Source organism: Chelonia mydas, chromosome 6 (genome assembly GCF_015237465.2).
Source record: "Chelonia mydas isolate rCheMyd1 chromosome 6, rCheMyd1.pri.v2, whole genome shotgun sequence".
NCBI lineage: Eukaryota > Metazoa > Chordata > Testudines > Cheloniidae > Chelonia > Chelonia mydas.
The window spans coordinates 75,825,193-75,847,043 of record NC_051246.2 but is presented as its reverse complement, the minus strand read 5'-3'; the positions used below and the strand labels follow the sequence as shown (position 1 = coordinate 75,847,043).

The 21,851-nt window shown below is 40.0% G+C and overlaps 2 protein-coding genes across 3 annotated transcripts in view; one reads left to right on the top strand and one right to left on the bottom strand.

Moving 5' to 3' along the window:
• The window catches only part of AVEN (apoptosis and caspase activation inhibitor), a 174,785-nt gene that overhangs the window by 87,519 nt on the left and 65,415 nt on the right, over positions 1 to 21,851 (bottom strand). The window lies entirely within an intron of this gene.
• CHRM5 (cholinergic receptor muscarinic 5) overlaps positions 17,902 to 21,851 on the top strand; it is an 81,289-nt gene continuing 77,339 nt past the window's right edge. The window contains exon 1 of the mRNA XM_043548086.1: positions 17,902 to 18,589. The gene's annotated coding sequence lies outside the window, so the exon portion shown is untranslated. The remainder of the gene's footprint in view (positions 18,590 to 21,851) is intronic.

Here is a 21,851-nt window from a genome sequence, read left to right as displayed (position 1 = left end):
AAACAACACGAACGCCCTGGCCAGCAGCTGCCAATTTCCAGCTGCCCAGCTCTGAAGGCAGCACCACCGCCAGCAGCAGCACAGAATTAAAGGCATTATTTCAGATTACAAGTAATAGGGAGGGTGTGCAACAAATTCTGTGTATGGTAAGGCGGGGGGGCATGACTGGAGAGGATTGTCTGTTCTGTTCATTCCCTCTAAAGCACCCGGCATTGGCCAGCTGTTGGAAGTCAGAACATTGGGCTAGATGGTCTGACCCAGCATAGCCATTCTTATGTAACTATAAATTCCTACATAAGAAACTATAAATTACCATCCCGTTTCCCACCTCTTATATATAGCAATGTGCTATAAGAGCTCCTCTACATCCCTACCGGACGGTCTCAGGATCTTTGTAATCTGCTGCTTTCTAGTCTCACCTCCAAGAGACCACATCACAACTACTATCCTTTTGGCCAAGGAGGATAGGACTCCCTGAGGATAAAATTAACACATCTCATTAACTTTTCTTGGCTACCAAGAGGTACTGTTGAATGACACAAAGCACTCACAGCTCCAGTAGTCCTGGGAGCTCTATTATGTTTTAATAGCAATTAAGTAACCATTAAACAAACTGTTTCCAAACATTTTTCTTCTGTTTATTAAACAGGTACAAGCAAACATGTGCACAGTTTTCAGAATCTTGTTGAATTAGTTCCAATCAAGCCAAACCTGTTTCTTTTGTATGTGTGTGCATGTGTGCCAATTTCCTTGCAGCCTCATTATTTTCTATCTTGATTACTATAATTTCTGTGGCCTCCCTGCAAATGTCCAATATGGGAATGTCATTTAGAAATGCCATTAACATTGCCTGAGCTCACATAGAATGAGCTTGTACTCTCTTGAGGAGGCGTAGCCTGGGCTACTTCATATGCTGTCATGATACAGGAAAAAGAAAAGGAGTACTTGTGGCACCTTAGAGACTAACCAATTTATTTGAGCATAAAGCTTATGCTCAAATAAATTGGTTAGTCTCTAAGGTGCCACAAGTACTCCTTTTCTTTTTGCGAATACAGACTAACACGGCTGTTACTCTGAAACCTGTCATGATACAGGAAGTTGTCCACCTGGAGACTGCCTATGAAGAAACTGCTTGACCCTTCATTTAGTTCGCATATGAAACAAACAGACATAGTAAGGAATGGAAAGATTTAATTCTGTCCAGATAAAACCCTAGACATACAAAGTGTAGACACACTGCTGCTCCGGGGTTGAATGCAGCTTAGGGAAGAATAGCAGTAGACATATAACTTGGCTGAAATGAAACTGGGAAACCAGCTTAGTTAAAAACTTAGGGTGCAGCCACAGGATTACTTTTTCTTTGGAAAATTGCATGTAAGGAGGTTCTGCCATCAAAGCCTGTAACTCATGCGCTCTGCTTGCAGATGTTATTGCCACAAAGAAGGCAGTTTTCTGATGCAGAAGGGAGAAAAGAATTTGCCAAAGGCTCGAACATAAGAACAGCTAAAACAGTATTAAGATCTCACAAAGGAACTCTCTCTTTAACCAGTGGGTGGAGACAAGTGACACCTTTCAGGAACCTCACTGTCATGGGATTTGAAAACACCGACTTCCCATGAATAGGGAGATGAAATGCCAAAATCATTGCCGTGTGGATTCTCAATGAACTAAGCAGAAGACTGAAGGTGTGACAGGGCTAATGACCTGGGCTAACGAGAACATCAAGAACCACTTCCACTTGGCTGAATATGCCACCCAAGTGGAGGGCTTCCTTCTGTTAAACAAGACCTGCTGGGATGCCGCCGAACAACATTTCTCTTCCTCATTTAACCATGCAGCATCCATGCTGTGAGATGCGGGATGCAAAACCTGACTGTCATGCTGAGTCAGGAGGATGTGGTGAAGAGGAAGGGATTTGGGAGGCCAGATTGATAACACAGGGTTGGAGAATCAACACTGTCTCCGCCACGCTGGAAAATGAGAATGAGTCTGTCATGGTTCAACTTCAGCTTGACAATGACCTGCAGGATGATCAAAATTGGAGGAAAGCCATACAACTGTACCAATTTCCAGCTCAGGTGAAAAACATTGGCCAAAGAACCCCTCATGAGCAAAACAGCTGAAATGTATTGCTTTCTCTCATCGCAAACAGGTTGATTGCCAGGATGTCCCAAACTGCAAAGATGGACTGCAGGATGCTGGGCTTCTGAGATCACTTGCGACTCAAGGAGAAATTCCTGCTGAGGTGATCCACCAAGTGATTGTGGATCTCAGACAAATGATAGGCCATGTGGGTAATGTCTTCTCTGCTGCAAAACTGCCAGAACCTGATTGCCTTCTGATAAAGCAGATTAGAATATACTCCCCTCTGCCTGTAAACATAATACATCACCGTAGTATTGTCAGTGAATATGAGAACCGCTGAGTCCATCTGTGATCTTGAAAGGTCTGACAAGCACTGTAGATGGCATGAAGCCCCAGGACATTGATCTGAAGAGAAGCTTCCCATTTTGACCACAGTCCTTGGACCTTCAGTGATTCCAGATACACTCCCTAACCTATAAGGTGGCATAGATGACAATAGTTCTGGTTTTTTTTGTGTGCGTATACCCTATACATTACAGATAGGGTAGCAGACATATGCCTCAGGAGGTCTTCATATGCCTTTAAGTCCTTAGGTGCCAAAGGAGAGGAAGATTCCAGCATAGTAATCATCTGGGACAGACAAGGAGGTGGTCAACAGTAGATCCTGTTCTTGTGCCACAGAATCCAATCAGAAGAGCCCCATAGGACCAAAGAAAATAGACTCAGTGATCATGGGAACCACTGTCAGGACAGCAATCTTGCTCTGGAGCAGGTTGAAGAGCAGGACCTCAGGGATGGAGGAGCACTGGGCTTATGGATAAGACAAAAACTAAAAACTTCCTAACTGTCAGGGTGGTTAAGCACAGGAATAAATTGCCTAGGGAGGATGTGGAATCTCCATCATTGGAGAGCTTTAAGAGCAGGTTAGACAAACACCTGTCAGGAATGGTCTAGATAATACCCTAGTCCTGCCATGAGTGCAGGCGACTCGACTAGATGACCTCTCAAGGTCCCTTCCAGTCTTATGATTCTATGATTGGTGGCCAGTAGGCACCAGGCCATGAGCTTCTGTCTCATCTGCATGGAAAATGCCGATCTCAGCACCGACAGTGATCCAAGGGCAATCTCTGGCACAAATCCAAAAAGGAGTGGGAGGACAACCCTGACCTGGATCTTGAAGAAACCCAGAGGTTTTGTAGTGACAACGGGGAAGCCATCCCCAATGGAAAAACAACCAGTCAGATTCATCTGAAGCCCAATAAGGAAGCAGCATCAGTGCCGAAGACAAGTGGGGAACTGACACCAGTGGCACTGAATGAGACACACTTCCACCCCGGTACCAGGAGAGGGGTCAGCACTGAGGCCAGTACTGAATGTGATGATGGGATCTGATGCCAAGATAATGATGGTGCCAAAGGATGCTCCCGAGTTAAGTGGGGCTTTGGTGCCTGGCCCGGCCTCAACTCCACAGTCTGCAGCTCAGGAGAAGTGAGTTGCTGTCCTGAAAGACCTGGTGGCTTTGTGACATGTCCAGAAAGTGCCAAGGGCACAATGGAGGATGTGTAAGGCCTCTCTAGCCACATGCGGTGAGAAGGAACTGAGGGGGATCATGGAGGTGCTGCCCTTATAGGCTTGCGGAAGGGCTAGAGCAAAAGGGCATGAGCACTGCCTTTGTGGGTACTGCTAGGCAAAGTTCTCCTGCTCCAGTGTGCACACTCACATAGAATACACGGCTACCTCTACTCAAAGAAGAACTCAAGGTTACTTAATACAAGTTTGGAGTATGCATTCCATGGACTGTCTTAAAATTACAAGTAGTAATATTGATAAATACTGAATATGTATCAGTTTAATCTATATAAAGTATTACAGTGATTTGGAGCACACATTTGAAATCAAGTGGCTAAATCATGTACGACAGATGCTTTTCATTATTTTCAATCCAATAATATAGCAGAATTTAAAGACTATTTATGTATCTTTATACTTTCAGTAGCAGATCTCCAGATCGGAGGTTACTGTGGTTCACAACAGGATATATATATTAGTAGTACTGAGCATTTCTTGTTTGGACTGGCTTCAAAACTGAGATTATCCATCAAGGTGTTATTACAGATAACAGGAGCTTGTAGGGTGTAGGAGACAAACATAATCTTTAATTAGTGCAACAAAGAGCTCTCTTATTCTCCTGGACAGAAAAGAATCTGTCAACCACAATACAATATTCTGATGTAGGAGACTGGGGAGCCAGAACCGAGGAGTGGAAATGATTGTCATATCACAGGGCATATGTGTATATTACACACTGTGACATTCCCCAGGGTACAATTTGGACTGTTGAACAGCTGTGTCCCCTCAATTCTCCAGCCTAGGGTGCCTTTTACATTGCTTTGTTGTGAGAGCAACCACTCCTGGTCTGCGCGCACACAGCCTTCAGCATGTAAATACTCCCAGCTGTACAGTATAAGTGCTATGGCCAGCCACTTTTGAATCACACTGCAAAGCAACACCAGCAAATTCCCAGTCCCAGTCTTTCCCCTATAAATGTGCATCATGTATTGTCCAACTGTCTCCCGGACAACACAAGCTCATATAAAGACCATCATTTTATTAATAGAAAAGGATATGCACAAATCCTGTTATCTGAAATGGAGTTTCCCAAACACTTCAATCCAAATACACTGGTCTAGATAAAACAACAAAACAGGTTTATTAACTACAGAAAAATAGATTTTAAGTGATTACCAGTAATGAGGCATAAAAGTCCAAACTGGTTAAAAGGAAATAAAAGGAAATGCAACTAATAACTAACTTAACAAGCTAGAGTGAATTCAAAGCAAAGGTCTGTCCCCCTATGTTTTAGCAGTCTTACTAGCTGAATTCCTTTCTGCCAGGATCCCTCCAGTTCAAAGCTGTTTGCTGTTCCTCAGGTGTTGTGGCTGCCGTGTGTAGAGAAAGGGAGGAATATCTTGGGGCATCTCTTCGCCATTCTTGTACCATTTCCGTTTCTTTAAAAAGGAGTACTTGTGGCACCGCAGAGACTAACAAATTTATTTGAGTATACACTTTTGTGAGCTACAGCTCACTTCATCGGATGTGTTCAGTGGAAAATACAGTGGGGAGATTTATATACAGAGAACACGAAACAATGGGTGTTACCATACACACTGTAACAAGAGTAATCAGATAAGGTGAGCTATTACCAGCAGGAGAGCGGAGGGGGGAAGGACGGACGGATGGACGACTTTTTTTGTAGTGATAATCAAGGTGGGCCATTTCCAGCAATTGACAAGAACGTGTGAAGAACAGTGGGGGTGGGGAGGAAGAAAATAAATATGGGGAAAAAGTTTTACTTTGTGTAATGACACATCCACTCCCAGTCTTTATTCAAGCCTAAGTTAATTGTATCCAGTTTGCAAATTAATTCCAATTCAGCAGTCTCTCGTTGGAGTCTGTTTTTGAAGAATTGACACTTTTAGGTCTGTAGTTGAGTGACCAGAGAGATTGAAGTGTTCTCCGACTGGTTTTTGAATGTTGTAATTCTTGACGTCTGATTTGTGTCCATTTATTCTTTTACGCAGAGACTGTCCAGTTTGGCCAATGTACATGGCAGAGAGGCATTGCTGGCACATGATGGCATATATCACATTGGTAGATGTGCAGGTGAACGAGCCTCTGATGTGATTAGGCCCTATGATGGTGGCCCCTGAATAGATATGTGGACACAGTTGGCAATGGGCTTTGTTGCAAGGATAGGTTCCTGGGTTAGTGTTTTTGTTGTCTGGTGTGTGGTTGTTGGTGCGTATTTGCTTCAGGTTGGGGGGCTGTCTGTAAGCAAGGACTGACCTGTCTCCCAAGATCTGTGAGAGTGATGGGTCATCCTTCAGGATAGGTTGTAGATCCTTGATGATGTGCTGGAGAGGTTTTAGTTGGGGGCTGAAGGTGATGGCTAGTGGCGTTCTGTTATTTTCTTTGTTGGGCCTGTCCTGTAGTAGGTGACTTCTGGGTACTCTTCTGGCTCTGGCAATCTGTTTCTTCACTTCAGCAGGTGGGTATTGTAGTTGTAAGAACACTTGATAGAGATTGTGTAGGTGTTTGTCTCTGTCTGAGGGATCGGAACAAATGCAGTTGTATCGTAGAGCTTGGCTGTAGACAATGGATCGCATGGTGTGATTTGGATGACAGCTGGAGGCATGTAGGTAATCATAGCGGTCAGTAGGTTTCCGGTATAGGGTGTTGTTTATGTGACCATCGCTTATTAGCACCGTAGTGTCCAGGAAGTGGATCTCTTGTGTGGACTGGTCAAGGCCGAGGTTGAGGGTGGGATGGAAATTCTTGAAATCATGGTGGAATTCCTCAAGGGCTTCTTTTCCATGGGTCCAGATGATGAAGAGATCATCAATGTAGCGCAAGTAGAGTAGGGGCATTAGGGGACGAGAGATGAGGAAGTGTTGTTCTAAGTCAGCCATAAAAATGTTGGCATACTGTGGGGCCATGCGGGTACCCATAGCAGTGCCCTGATTTAAAGATATACATTGTCCCCAAATGTGAAATAGTTATGGGTGAGGACAAAGGCACAAAGTTCAGCCACCAGGTTTGCAGTGACATTATCGGGGATACTGTTCCTGATGGCCTGTAGTCCATCTTTGTGTGGAATGTTGGTGTAGAGGGCTTCTGCATCCATAGTGGCTAAGATGGTGTTTTCAGGAAGATCACCGATGGATTGTAGTTTCCTCAGGAAGTCAGTGGTGTCTCGAAGATAGCTGGTAGTTAGGGCCTGAGGAGGGAGCCTACATAGCCAGACAATCCTGCTGTCAGGGTGCCAATGCCTGAGATGATGGGGCGTCCAGGATTTCCAGGTTTATGGATCTTGGGTAACAGATAGAATACCCCTGATTGGGGTTCTAGGGGTGTGTCTGTGAGGATTTGTTCTTGTGCTTTTTCAGGGAGTTTCTTGAGCAAATGCTGTAGTTTCTTTTGGTAACCCTCAGTGGGATTAGAGGGTAATGGCTTGTAGAAAGTGGTGTTGGAGAGCTGCCTAGCAGCCTCTTGTTCATATTCCGACCTATTCATGACGACGACAGCACCTCCTTTGTCAGCCTTTTTGATTATGATGTCAGAGTTGTTTCTGAGGCTGTGGATGGCATTGTGTTCTGCCTTTTCTTTGAGAATCATCTCAAGCTGGGGTTCAGGAGACAGGAAGTCTGTTGTGACAGGCATCTCCAGCTGTTTCTTTGCCAAGATGTAAATTTCTCTCTCACACCCTTTTTCCGGCCAAAGAATGGCCACTTAACCAGGTGATGCTCCATTTGATTTCATTTACAGCTGGCTTAGGCATCCCTTTGCCTTTTGTCTCTGAGGAACTGGTTTGTGGCTCCTTCCCCAAATTTGGAATATGTCTTAGTAACCGCAAACAGCAGAATCTTATAACTTTACACAAAATTTTGCACACTTATTTTATCAGGACAAGAAAGATCAGCAAATCGTGAGTTTTCAAATAATACCTCACAAGACATACTTTGTACAAAATTTATTATAATCTTGGAAAAGGGGTGAACATAGGGGTGCAGACTGACACACACCCATAGTTCTATAAAATAGCAGTCAAATATATTGATTAGTGTGTTTAGGTCACTAAATCTTCATAGTATCTAACTAGAATCATTTAGATCTAATTTGCTTTTTTACAATGCAAAACTAAAAATTCCAAGTAAAAGTATGTAAGAAGTCATTTTAATCAGGACATGCAGGTAAAAAAAACACAAATACAGGGATGGGTTTTAAGTGACAGGCCTCAACTTCATTAAGGCCCGTAATAATGGAGAGAGATGATAACTTCTCTACTTAATTGGGTTTGGTGGAGGGTTAAATGGCTTCACACCGTTTAACCAATAATTCAGGTTCGACCCTCTTCAGCTTAACTCTGAGGACTGAGTCTATATTTGAATCCTCTCACCCTTCCCCTGAAACAGGATGAGGGTACCAAGGATTCCTCAATCTGTTAAGTCTTGTCTCTCTTTGTTTCCTTAAAGGCAAGAAGTGGATGACAGCCATATCCCTGGTCTCATTTACTCTGAGAGCTGGCCCTCTTTTAGCCTTTATCAACACTGCGTTGCAATAATTTCAGGATTTAGTCCAACTTCCTACAATGTGGTAATTTCTTAAACGCACCTGCAAATTTAGACTTTCCAAAACAAACTAAGCCTAACAATCTTCTTCTTAGTTCTATATTCTTGTTCCAACAAGAAAGTGACAAACTTTTTATCCTTTACCCCACTTCTCTTTTGACAGAGAGAGCTCTTTTTAGTCTAGAATTTTACAACAATCTCGTTTAACTAATGAGAGAGTCTAACTATCAGTTATATAACAAAAGGTTCAGAGCAAGTGTAGATTTCTAACTATAATTCTCCCAATACCCTGCAATTTAAAACTGTCCCTTCCTAAATCCAAACTAATCTATAAACGTATGCACTTAACTAAATAACACTGAAATTTCAAATCATGAAGCTATTCTATAATCTACTCAAGATACTTCCACAGCCCCAATCCTATAGTTTCTGATAGCTGTAGACAGCAAGAATGCAAAGATCCATCTAAGTGGAATTCTTAACACAGTTGTATACATTTCCAAGTTTAAAAAAAAAATGTAATGTTGCAACCATTTATTAAAAATTTTGTATGGAACTCTGGGTATAGTGGAAACCATTCAGATTGAGACTCCACACAAATCCATATATTGTGGAGCTATTACTAATTTAGCACCACAACTTTATACGACAGAGACAAAGTAGACACTGACAAAATATTAGATGACACGAAAACTAAACCAGGCTCTTTGAGAAAAACCTGGGCAGACAGATGCAGCTTGCGAATGTTTTCCGAACGTGGCTTTTTCAAAGAGTGTGTTTTTGAAAGAGTACAGGAGGTTTTTGTATTGAATTTCAAAGATTCAGATAGAAAACTTGTAAGTATTGGGAGTTAGTAAAATGTTATAAGCACAAAAATGTAATATTAGGTTAATAAATACAAATTAAACAGATTTCAACAAGGGAGAACTCCACAAAAAGAGGATTTTAAAAATCATAAATTTCATGATTTCAGATATTTAAATCTGAAATTTCATGGTATTGTAGCTGTAGAGGTCGTGACCCAAAAGGGGGTAGTGGCAGGGATCACAAGCTTTTCGAAGCTCGGAAGGCAGCGCCACCACCTGCAGCAGCGCAGAAGTAAGGATGGCAATGGTATGGTATTGCTACCCTTACTGCTGTGCTGCTGCCGCCTTCAGAACTGGGCCCTCGGCCAGCAGCCACCACTCTCCGACCTCTGAAGGCAGTGCAGAAGTAGGGTGGCAAGAACACGACCTCCCCTACAATAACCTCGCAACCCCCCTGCAACATCTCATTGAGTCGGGATCCCCAGTTTGAGAAACACTGGTTTCCCTTGTGAAATCTGTATAGTATAAGGTAAAAGTACACACAAAACCACATTTCACGGTCCATGACATGTGTTTTCACAGCAGGGAATTTGATAGGGCGCTTCTCGGCAAAGAGAAGTAAGGGACTGGGAATGTCAATTAATTGCTACTAGCTAATAGCATTTTTTAGTTTTGAACAGTACACTCAAAGAAAAACTACAAACATTTTCCTTAGAAATGATCATGTTAATTTAAAACTTTATATACACTTGGCTGAGTCTAGAGTTGGTGACAGTCACCTAGATAAAAAGTGATGGCATTTGTGGGATAAGAAATGTGGCTCTCCAATGCAAGAACCTATAAACAATTTTTAAGCTGCTTTAATAATGGCTTATCAAAGAGATTCTAACATACAACAAATTTTCAATTACTAAAACAGGTTTTTTTCTATTATTATGGCAGGCTGGAAATTGGTTGACAGTTTCTTACACTAGAAAACACAATACTAGTGTAAAACCCATAATAAAATGATATCACTTAATATAGAAAAATGCAAAGTTACATATCTAGGACCAAGGAATGCAGACCATGGCTACCAAAGGGAGACTGTAACATGGAAAGCAGTGACCGAAGAGGATTTAGGGGTCACAGTAGACAATCAACTGAACATGGGCTCCCAGTGTGATGCCGAGGCAAAAAGAGCTAATGCGATTGTTGCATGTATAAACATGGGAGTAGTGAGCAGGAGCAGGGAGGTGATTTTACTTGTACATACAGCATCTTATATCCATGCATACAGCTCAGCTACAAAATGAGGAATACCTCGCTTGGCAGGAGTGCAGCAGAAAAAGATCTGGGAATTACAGTGGATCACAAATTTAATATGTCCCAACGTGATGAGGCTGTAAAAAAGTTTTGTATCATTCTGGGATGTATTAACAGGAGTGTCAAATGTAAGACAGGGAGTTAATTCTCCCTTCTGCTTGGCACTGGTGACGACTCAGCTGGAGCACGGTGACCAGTTCTGGGTGCCATACTTCAGGAAAGATATGGACAAATGGGAAAGAGCCCAGAGGAGAGCAATTAAAATGATAAAAAGATTTAGAAAAGCTGACCTATAAGAAAAGGTTAAAAATCTGGGCATATTTTGTCTTGAGAAAAGAAGACTCAAGTGGGACCTGATAACAACTTCAATTGTGTGAAGGGCTGTTATAAAAAGAACAATGATCAATTGTTCTCCATGTCCACGAACGGTAGGATGAGAAATAATGGGCTTAAACTGCGGCAAAGGAGATTGAGGTTAGATATTAGGAAATCCTTTCTAACTATACAGGCAGATAAATAGGAGAGGAAGGATGGTGCAGTGTTCAAGGTTCTAGTCTGGGCTTGGGAGACGTGAGTTAATTCCCTGCTCTGCCATAGACTGTGCGACTTTAGACAAGTCACTTGGCCTCTCTGTGCCTCAGTTCCCTATCTGTACAATAGGGATAATAGCACTGCCCTGCCTCCCAAGAGTGCATGAGGACAAATACATTAAAAACTTTGAAATCTACTGATTAAATGTGCTATATACTAAACAGGTATTATTATTATTAAGCACTGAAACAGGTTGCCCAGGGAGGCTGAGGAATTATTATCACTAGAGATTTTTAAAAAGAAGTTGGACAAACACCTGTCAGGGATGGTCTAGATAATACTTAGTCCTGCCTCGGTGCAGGGGAATGGACTTGATGATCTTTCTAGGTCCATTTTAGCCCGACATTTCTATGGTTCTGTGATTGGTGAGACCAATCTGTGATTGGTGAGTCTCTATCTTTTGATGTCTCCGAATTCAGACTGGATGTCCTTCAGGAAGATGCTTTAGCCAAACAGAAGTTATTTGGCTCATTATAGGGGTAAATGGGTGAAATTCTCTCACCTGTGCTGCACACAGACTATATGATCTAATGCAGTGTTTCTGAAATGAGGCCACCAGGGGATTTTCCTGAATCTACGACAGCCTCCTGGTTAGAGGCGGAGGAGGGTACAAAGCAGTGGACCCACCATGCAGTGCCCAGGGCTCCAGCCACGGGACTCCTGGGGCAGGCTTCAGGCCCCCCCCCCCAGCTTCAGCAGCAGGACCACCTGGGGTTGTGAGGCTCCAGTGATGGGCCCCAGACTTCAGCCCTTTCCCCACCCCTTGAAAATTTGTCAGAGCAGCCGCTAGCAAGAGTTCGTGGCCACAATCTGAACCCACCAAAAAATCTGTCGTGAAAACCCTTGATCTAATGGTCTTTTATACCCTTAAACTCATGTATCTATGTATGTATATAGGTTATGGAAGAGCAAGCAAACTTGCTCACTCTCAGGCCCCTGCCACACTGGAAATGGCCAATATTTTAACCAAAGTTTTTGTTGTTTTTCTACAGCAACAAAGAAAAAAAATTCAAAACAATAAGCCTATCTTGTACTTCATACAACTACTCGATGTTTTTAAGAAGTAATATTTTTTTTATATACAGGCATGATGCTACCTGCCATTTTCTGAGGAATGTGAATGAATTAAAAATTCTTGAACACAGCAGCTTATAATGGAAGTGCTGACACAACCTTAACTACAGCAGCAAATGCTCTGCTATAATCAAGTTGTTATGGCAACTAGAATTGTCAGGTGGAGAATGGGAGAGACAGTGTGCATGCAGAACTTTAAAGATCCCTTTCACACACACACACACACACACACACACACCAGAAATCTTACAAAAATTTGTAGCAACAATCTCACCACTATCGTACATACCCCTATAATGAACTATTGAAGTCCAATATTTTCCTAATAAAAATGAAACAAGTCAGATTTATTGGATGCTTTTCATTTCTAAAATACAAGACAATAATAAGAGCAAGCTCATCTTCTCAGCTAAAACAGTATATAAAACAGAGTTGGTTAAACAATATTTGTTAATACAAAATTCTATAAATTTTGGCTTTTGTTTGGGTTTCATAAAACATTAGTGAAACTGCCTCTATCCAGTATCCAAAAATATTCAACAGATATCACAACTGAACAAATGTCAGTTATGCATTATTTGTAATGTATCTTGCATTGATATTCAAAGCTTGAATTGATTACATTGCTGGGTAGAATACATATATGCTACTATGTATTTGACCAAATCATGCAGACGAGTATCAAAGGTTCACAAATACTAAATTGCTCAAAAATAGCCAAATGTACCTGAAATTCAAATACTGGAGAAACATTCATTATTTCCCCACCATATATTCAATAATAGCTCAACATTTACCTTTCACATCAGTCACTGAAAAGGGATGGTCACATTTTTAACATATAAATGAAATGCATAGTTAACATACAATTAAGCCAAATATAAAAATATTCAAAACTGGATTACTAAATCATCATTATATCACATTTTAATCAATTTATAGTTTAATCCAATAAAAATTCTCCAATTTCCTCTATGAATGTTTTTAATCCTAACCGCACAAATCCCACTTTGACATCTAATTGGGTAAACTCTCAGCAAATATTTGTAGCATCAAAGGTCAGAATCCTTCAAATAAAATAAAGTCATAATTAAAATGTATTAAATAATTTTTAAAACATTTTTCCCAAATTAGTAAAATTTTAACCAGGTATATACTTATAAAAATCACAAACTATTTTTGCCTCAGTTCTCAGAGGATTTGAAATGAAAGCTCCTTGTACTTTTAAGGTGGACTGCCATATGCAAAGCCCGATAAGAAACTCAAGAGGGTGACAGTCCTCAGGATTTTGACAAAGCGATAGAGATTCTCCTGGGCACGCCAACACTTTTCCTCTGCAAAAAATAACTTCCTTCCACCTAAAAATTATTGTACGTCTGCTTCTATTCAGAGGCTATCAGCTATTCTAATCCATGTTTCTCAGAGAACAGGGAAGACCCATTTTATGGGGTGCTTTCTTATTCTATTATATGGGAGAATGAGGTTTCCACTTTCACTGAGAGTAAGGGCTTGTCTACACTACTGCTTAAGTCGATGTAACTTATGTCAGCCAGGTATGTGTAAAAGCCACCCCCTGAGCAATGTAAGTCACATCAACTTACAGAGGTGTCACAGCTTCTGCCTCTCGTTCAGGTGGAGTAATTATGCCGACAGGAGAGTGCTTTACCAGACCCGCTACGGCAGCAAAGCTGCACCAATGCAGCTGCACCGATGTAGTGCAGTAGTACAGACTAGACGTAAGTAGATTTTTCCTTTCAAATTTTCATTAGGAAGTCCTCTAAGAATAAAGTGTTCATGCTCTTGAATCCCACAGAAAACAAACTAAAATGATCTAATGTTAATCTAATGTCTGGTTGATTACGAAGCTTTTAATCTTTGAAGACTTCCCTCATTTTTTAAGACATTTATTGATTTTTCTTAGAGACAAACAATATAATGTACAAAATTCTACAACGATCACTGACAATTTAACAGCTGGACTCAATTTAGATAAGCACATATTCTGTTCACAGCATAGAAGTATTTCAGTTGCAATAGTGAATAATTAATTATTGTATAGCAGCAACAAAACCAGAAAACCAAGATTCAACTACAAAAGGAAGGGCTAGAGTATTGAATGAGAGAAATAATTTTGTTCATGCAAGCAGCTACTACTCTTGGAAGACAAAGGAACTGAAACAATTACAACATTTGCTTTGAAAGACAGGGAGTTCTTAAGAGATTTAAATTGTGGTGGTTTTATCCTTTCCCCCCTTCCCCCCCCCCCCCCCCCGAAAAAAGTCACCACTGAAGTATTAAGCTGCATAAAACATGAAATCAGACAGCACTGCAGAAACAGAATGACAACATTTAGTCATAGGTTAAGAGTGCGATTTATTTATTTTTTGTTTGTTTTTAGTGGGATGAGGAAGTGAGTAAAGGTTTAAGGATTTGGGAAAGGAAAAAAAGAAAAAGAAAGAAGAAGGAAGGGATAGGCCTACAGAGCACATCTAAATGTTTTTTTTCATAATTTGAGACTTTCACCCTTCCTGGTGGCATTAACTAATGTTCACCCAACCTCTTACAGCTCTAATCCTCAGTAACATTTAATCTTAAAATTGTTTAACTGACAAGTTACTCCTGGAAAATCTGTTTTCCAGTGCTTTAAACAAGTGGCCCTCACACACAAGCTAGCCATGGCCTCCAGCAACACATAGGAGGGAGTAATGACTGGATTTTTAAACTGAAGATGAGAGGCCTTATGCACAAATTATTTACCATCAATACCTATGAATTTTAAGTAAGGGTGATTTCAACTTCAGTGCTTCCCTACTTCTCATGCAACATTTATTTTAAAGTTTGTCATCCTCTTAACATGCATAACTGTATTGCTCATACATTGTTTAATTTTCATGTAGACAGCCTCAAGATATTATTACCTGAGGAGAGTCTAGACCCCAATATACCCAAAGAACATTTCCTGTCACTTTGGTCTAGGACTGTTTTTGGTAGGGTGGAACAAGAGGAGAAAACATGATGTGGGTTTTAATAAGTTTTTTTCTTTCTTTCTTTAACGGTGCCAATGCTCACTCAGAGGATGACCAACAGCAGAGGACCAGATTAATGGTTTAAGTCTAATAACAGCGACATGGAGATTGGCATCACCTACCATTACAGAGCACCTCACCAGGTTTTCATTTTGCTCAAAGCTTGCATGACAGTCAGGTCTGTCCAAGAATTAATCACCCACTGTACACTGGATGGTTCATAGTGAGATGACAGGCATTCAGTCACTACAGTGATTTCAGACAAAGTTTGTGCTTAAGACTTTGAACTTTCTTGCCTTTATGAATTGGTTACCTTAGACTCCTATGGCACTTTGTGTGTAGTGGTAGATTTACCTTCACCCTACCATTGTGCAACAGTTTCATGTTAACCACCAGTTCTGAGATGGGTGCATTTCACTGATGCTATACATATATAGACGGTTTAGATATTTAAAGACAAAAAGTGACATTGTGAGTGTACACACACACACACAAATAAATAAAATAGCATGCTTTCTTTGTCCTTTGCAAGATTACCCAGGCATACGCCTAAGATATGGAGGCATATTTATTGCTACACACAAACGAATACCCTCTCATCAGGTTCCAATCTTTTGCAGGAATTTAATCTTCTAAAAGTCACATCCTAACCAATTTAGAGCCTCTTCATTTCAGAGTAGGATATAAACTCCAGGTAAACATTCAGTGCTTCCATAGGATGACAGGAAAAATAGGATAGATAGGATGATAAAGGAACTATGAAATAGGCAGTCTATATTACTCCTGAAAACCTGCCTGGATGGTAAATTCCAACACTAGACTTTATCTCACATATTCACTGTACCATGGGCAGCTCAGATGCCTTCCTTTACAGGGCAATAGAATTGATTGTTTGGATTTGCAACTACAGCTATCATTCGCTGGGCTGGATTTGGAGCCAGCAGCTAGGTAGCATAACTCTGGGCTTAGGGCCCATGGTGTTCCAGAGCCATTTGGAAATATGCATGAGTGGGGCCCAACCAAATTCATGGTGCATTTTGGTCAATTTCAGAGTCAGAGGATTTTAAAATATCATAAATTTCATGATTTCAGATATTTAAATCTGAAATTTCATGGTATTGTAACTGTAGCAGTCGTGACGCAAAAGGGGGTAGTGGCAGGGATCACAAGCTTTTCGTAGCTCGGAAGGCAGCGCCACCACCTGCAGCAGCGCAGAAGTAAGAATGGCAATGGTATGGTATTGCTACCCTTACTGCTGTGCTGCTGCCGCCTTCAGAACTGGGCCCTCGGCCAGCAGCCACCACTCTCCGACCTCTGAAGGCAGCGCAGAAGTAGAGTGGCAAGAACACGACCTCCCCTACAATAACCTCGCAACTCCCCTGCAACCTCTCTTTGAGTCGGGATCCCCAGTTTGAGAAACACTGGTTTCCCCTGTGAAATCTGTATAGTATAGGGTAAAAGTACACACAAAATCACATTTCACGGTCCATGACACGTTTTTCACGGCAGGGAATTTGATAGGGCCCTATGTATGGGGCATAGGATTTGAACTAACTGCAGTCATCATTAACAGACTGGATAAACCAAGGGACCAAGCATTTGTAAAGCTAACAATTTAACAAGCAGGACGAAGGTGAGCTTGCTTGTATAGCTGAAGCAGGATTGGAGCAAGTTCTGAAAGTTGTTCCCCATACATATGATGGCCTGCCAATACACACAGGCTTATTTTTGAAGTCTCTCTTCCCCACTCCTCTTCCATTCATGAAATGAAGATTGCATCCTATTTCTTCCCAACCAAAACTTCATATCTCTGTTCCCAGTCTCAATGTGCCAAAGGCAAAAGGGAAATTAAACAAAATTTTGTACTTGTTATTGTTTCTGTCAAGAAAATTTAAAATTAAAATAAATCTAAGTTTCTCGAGGAGGGGGCAAATCTTTAACAGTATTTTTAATTATTGTGTTTCTAATATCTTAGGGAGCTCTAAGTGTAGCTTTAAACTAAGATTTTCCCCACAATACACGTACAGGTTTTCTATTAGCATTAACAGAAATACGTGGGTGCAAGGAATGAAGATTTTACCCTGTAATCTTTAAGGACAGATTTTTGATGGGAGGGTTTATGCTATGTTAAATATATTTTTAAAAATACATTATTTAATTTGTATGAAGAGGCATATTAATCTTGAGAGCAATTATTCAACTGACATTAAAAGGAGAACAATTTGTTTGAAATTAACAGCTAATTAAAAAAAGGATTTGTGAGTCAAAAAGCCATTGTCTCAACCAACAAAAATGGGTAACAAGTCTGAAACAGTATCTTTTTCACATGCAAGTGACTTCTTCCGTAATGAATGAAAAATTAATTAAGATAAGAAAAAGAATGTTTTAAAATTATTTGTTCAATGGAGAAAACACAGAGCAAGTGTGTAGGCTGAACCTGCACAACAAAGTTGTAAATGAAACAAACCGCAAGACTATAGCCAGATCCACAAATAAAAAGCAAACTGAAACAAAACCAGAATTTTCAATGTCATCTCTTTTTGGATGATTAATCTTTGATTCCAGCTGGCAATAAAGAGGTCTTAATCTGAAGGGAGCTTTAACCCCCACATCCGTCACTTACTATGTCAAAACAATCACTGTCCATTCTACCTGATCACACCCAAAAGCAGCAGTCTTTTCCTGGATTCATTTCTTGATAACAAGCTGTTCAAACAGAGAGCACCTATCAAACCTAATATTATAATCTGCTGCTTTTTTTCTTCTAGTATACACTGCTGTCCATCAGAAGAAATAATTAATAGGTTTATTATGTATGAAAGCATCATCCTGTCAGTTCAGTGCCAGGTTTGCATAGCTCATATCAGCTACTCATTGATGCCATGCATGCTCACTGTCCCAAGATATGACAAAACACTACACCCTTTGGGATTTTTTTTTCTCCTGTTCAAAAACAGCGTTTCACATCTGTGTCTGACAGAAGCATTAGAAGCAGAGAGGAGCAGACCCGTCATCATCCCTTACAAATATGAGGCTGAAGCATGGGTGAAAAGTTAAGACAAAACCTGAAGTCCACTGATCTTGCATTATAGTTTTTCAAAGCAACATACAATGTGGAAGCTACTGAATTTATAGGAAAACAAGAACTTTTCACTGTTGGAATCATCTACAGAAAACAGATGGGATTTACTGGTTGCTAAAGCTTTTACTCAGTTTTTAATAAGTACTGAACACTTGAGTTATCTGAGGTATGTTCATCTGCCTCTATTGTTTGAAGAGATGTGAAGTTCAGAGCTCCCTTTCTGGAACCGTGAAAGAACAGAATAACCTAAAATGGTGCATATAGAATCCAATCAAGTATTCAGGATGCCTGAGAATCAATTAGAAACAACCACTACCACAAAAGAAAGCAGCAGCAACGAATAAAAATGCTGTGGAGAAAGAAATCACAAGCCACAGGAGAAGAATGCACTTAAATAGAAAAGCTTCCTACCTGGTGAGCGTCTTTCCATATATTCAGACAGAGCACAGATAAATGAGCTTCAATCAATAAGATTCAATCAAATATCTCCAGGTAAGTTTTTATTTCATATACTACTGTACACCTTTGCTCACAATAATATTACCACGATTTTAAAGACAATAAATCAGTGATTTTCAGTTAAGTGTAACCTTTATACTGATAAGTTCAAACCTTCTCAGGTAAATATTTTGTCCTGTTAAATTTCCTGCACTGTACAAATACCTGATCTCTTTTGCATAATTATTTTTTCCAAATAATCTTATTAATGTCCTTCTCTGGGTTTGTCCTGGAATTGTTTACTAAGATTTAAATCCTTCACATTGTTTGCATTTAATAGTTAGGAAAATATACGCAAAGAACACATTCATAAGCCATGCTTCTGTTACTATTTGCAAAATAGATTTTCTGTACTTCATTATCTAAGTCAATCTACTAAAGCAAAGAGCATTTTACACAATGGCAGTATCAAATTTGAAAGGATATATCTTATTAGAGGAAAATAAATCCCCATTTACAAAAATAGGAGCTCAACTAAATCTGGTAGTGTCAATTACAGCCATTTATAAAAGGCAAACTACAGTACAATGAGATAATAGCACAGTGTTGTTAAACCATAAATATAAAATGTATATATTTTCAATACAATGGTTGAACACAAGGGGCTCAACAGAACTACAAAAAGAACATCTTGTACCTAAATTGTTTTAACTCAGATCACAACTGTACAAGCCAAAGGGTGTGGGTAGCCAGAGCACACAGTCCAAATTGTCATTGGTCCTACATAAAAATAGCCTGTGAATCACTTCACAGTGAGATTCTAACATCTGACAGGGGCTTGAAAAATAAAATATACCCAACATCTACTAGTCCAAAAACTAAGCTTACTAGCCCTGATGAAGGTGCTGCCACACCCACAAAGTCACACCCCTGAAAATAAAAAAAATAAAACAGTTGCACACTGTTTTATATACACTATATTTTACTCTAACATTTCAGAGTAGCAGCCGTGTTAGTCTGTAACAGCAAAAAGAACAGGAGTACTTGTGGCACCTTTGAGATAAATAAGATAGAGACTAACAAATCTATTTCTATCTTATTTATCTCAAAGGTGCCACAAGTACTCCTGTTCTTTTTACTGTAACATTGCTTTTCATTTTTCTATTTAATATTTGTTTTAAAATGTACCTTACTATAGATCTCTTATTGTTATTCTACCCTCTGTTCCTCACTGGTTTCAGCATACTTTTCCTTCCTAGAAGAAAGAATGTCTCTTTTCTTGTATTGCTTTTAATATATGTTTCTTCCATTCCTTCTCTCCCCATTTGTATTTCTCTCTTCCTTTCCTCCATGGCCCCCAGAATATGTTGGCTCTCCTTTCTTCTTCCTGCTCTCTTTTTTTCTTACCTCTTTTCTATCTTATTCAAATAATTTCTCCCCTTCTTTTGCCTGTTCCTCTACCCATCAAACACAAAACAACCATCCATCCACCAACCCAATCATAGAAACTTCCACTCACATATATAAAAGGACTCGGAAATTCTACCAAACACCTAATTGCCAGAAGACTAAACCTACTAGCCAAAGACTAATACAATGAAGAGCCAAAAATATGTGGGTTTCCCCCTATCTAGATGCAACTGTCAAGTGAGAAGCCAACCCCCTTGGAATTCCTATCAGGGAGCTGAGCCTGAAGCCTGCTTGGGGGATTCATCTTTCATGTCACCCTTTAGCTAGCAGGTGTCTTATAAATTTGACGCTCCTCCCACTCTATTTGTTCTTTTACCTCCCACATCCCAGAGTCTCCTGGCTGCGACAGTGGGTGGAAATTTTCATTACTCTGTCCCCTCTTCTAGTGTCCTGGCTGCTGTGGCAGGCATGGAGAGGTTCAACAGAACCATACTGCTACTATACTCCTCCCTCAGCCTTCTTGCTGCTGCTAGGGATATTGGCACTACTTTACCCCTCTCCCAGTTTCTGCCCTCTTCCCTAATGAATAGCTCCAGATGCTACTTCTGCTGCTTGGAAAAGTTTTAAGCAATAGAAGAAGTGAAATTAACCTAATTGTTGGTTTTCACAGCACATATTCAGAATCCTGTGGCAGCAGTAACACTGATAAAGACTGTTGCAGCTTGATAAAACTCTGAGCAACAGCAGATGCAATGCAGCTATTTGTCCACAGATTCCGGAAGACAGTGATGCATTGTTTACATTCGGTTTACATTGGGAAGGTTATCTTTACAGTCACAAGGGCTAGAAACATTTTGTATTTAGGATGTTATTGTCCTGGTTGTTTTAAATGCAAGCTTTGATTCTGCAGAAGCTGATGGCTCTCACCCTGGAAAGTTTACTACGAAACGTGGGATGTAACGATTTTTAAGGCCTATAGTACCAGTGTTTAAAAAGAAAAAAAATGGTAGCTGAGCAACCAAGCCCTCCTTGTAGGAAAGGAAGCCTACTTCTGAAAACACTTTAAAATAGTCAGTTTTAGATTTCTATGTAGCTTGCAAAATTCTATGCAAAACTTCCCCCTTTAGAGACCTTTGAATGCAGTCTTACATATCTAAGCTTCTTATGTTCTTTGACTTAGAAAATATGGAAAGAGCAAAAGCAGACTATAAAGTCAGATGTAATGTACCTGAATAAACCTAATTAAAGAACACAGACATTTCAGAAATTATTTATCCACGCAACCTAAAATAATTTTTATTTTAAATCACCAAACAGCAGTAATTTTTCATTTCATTGGATTATTCCTCTTTAAAATTTTAATTATGATACTGAATTGTTAAAGCCTCTTCCCATCTCCAGAGACACCAGAAATAAACTTCCATGTCATTCAACTAATCCATTTGAATTCTTAATGATCCACTATCAAGTTCCAGTATAAAAAGAGTAATGCAATGAGAAGCAGACACAACCTTCTTTTGAAAAAATATTGTAATTTGTTTTCTGAGTTACTATGGAAGAGTATCTAAACTGAAAGCAATGTGCTAACAATATAATAATACTTTGCACTTCTAGAATGCCCTTTATCCAAGAATCACAAAACACTTTACAAACAAGTAGATCTCAAAATTTCCTTTGTAGTTAAGTATTATATCCATTTTAGACTGAGAGCAGCTAAGAGGCTGGCCCAAGGTCACTTAGTAAGCCAGTGGCAGAGGCACGAACAGAACCCAGAAGCATTGCCATCCAATCCTGTGTTCTAATTACTAGCCACACATTTGCATTCAACCTTGAATTATAGTCCAATATAGAGAGATTTTTCATAACTTATTATCCATCTCCCCCATGGCTGCTTTAGTACATCTCT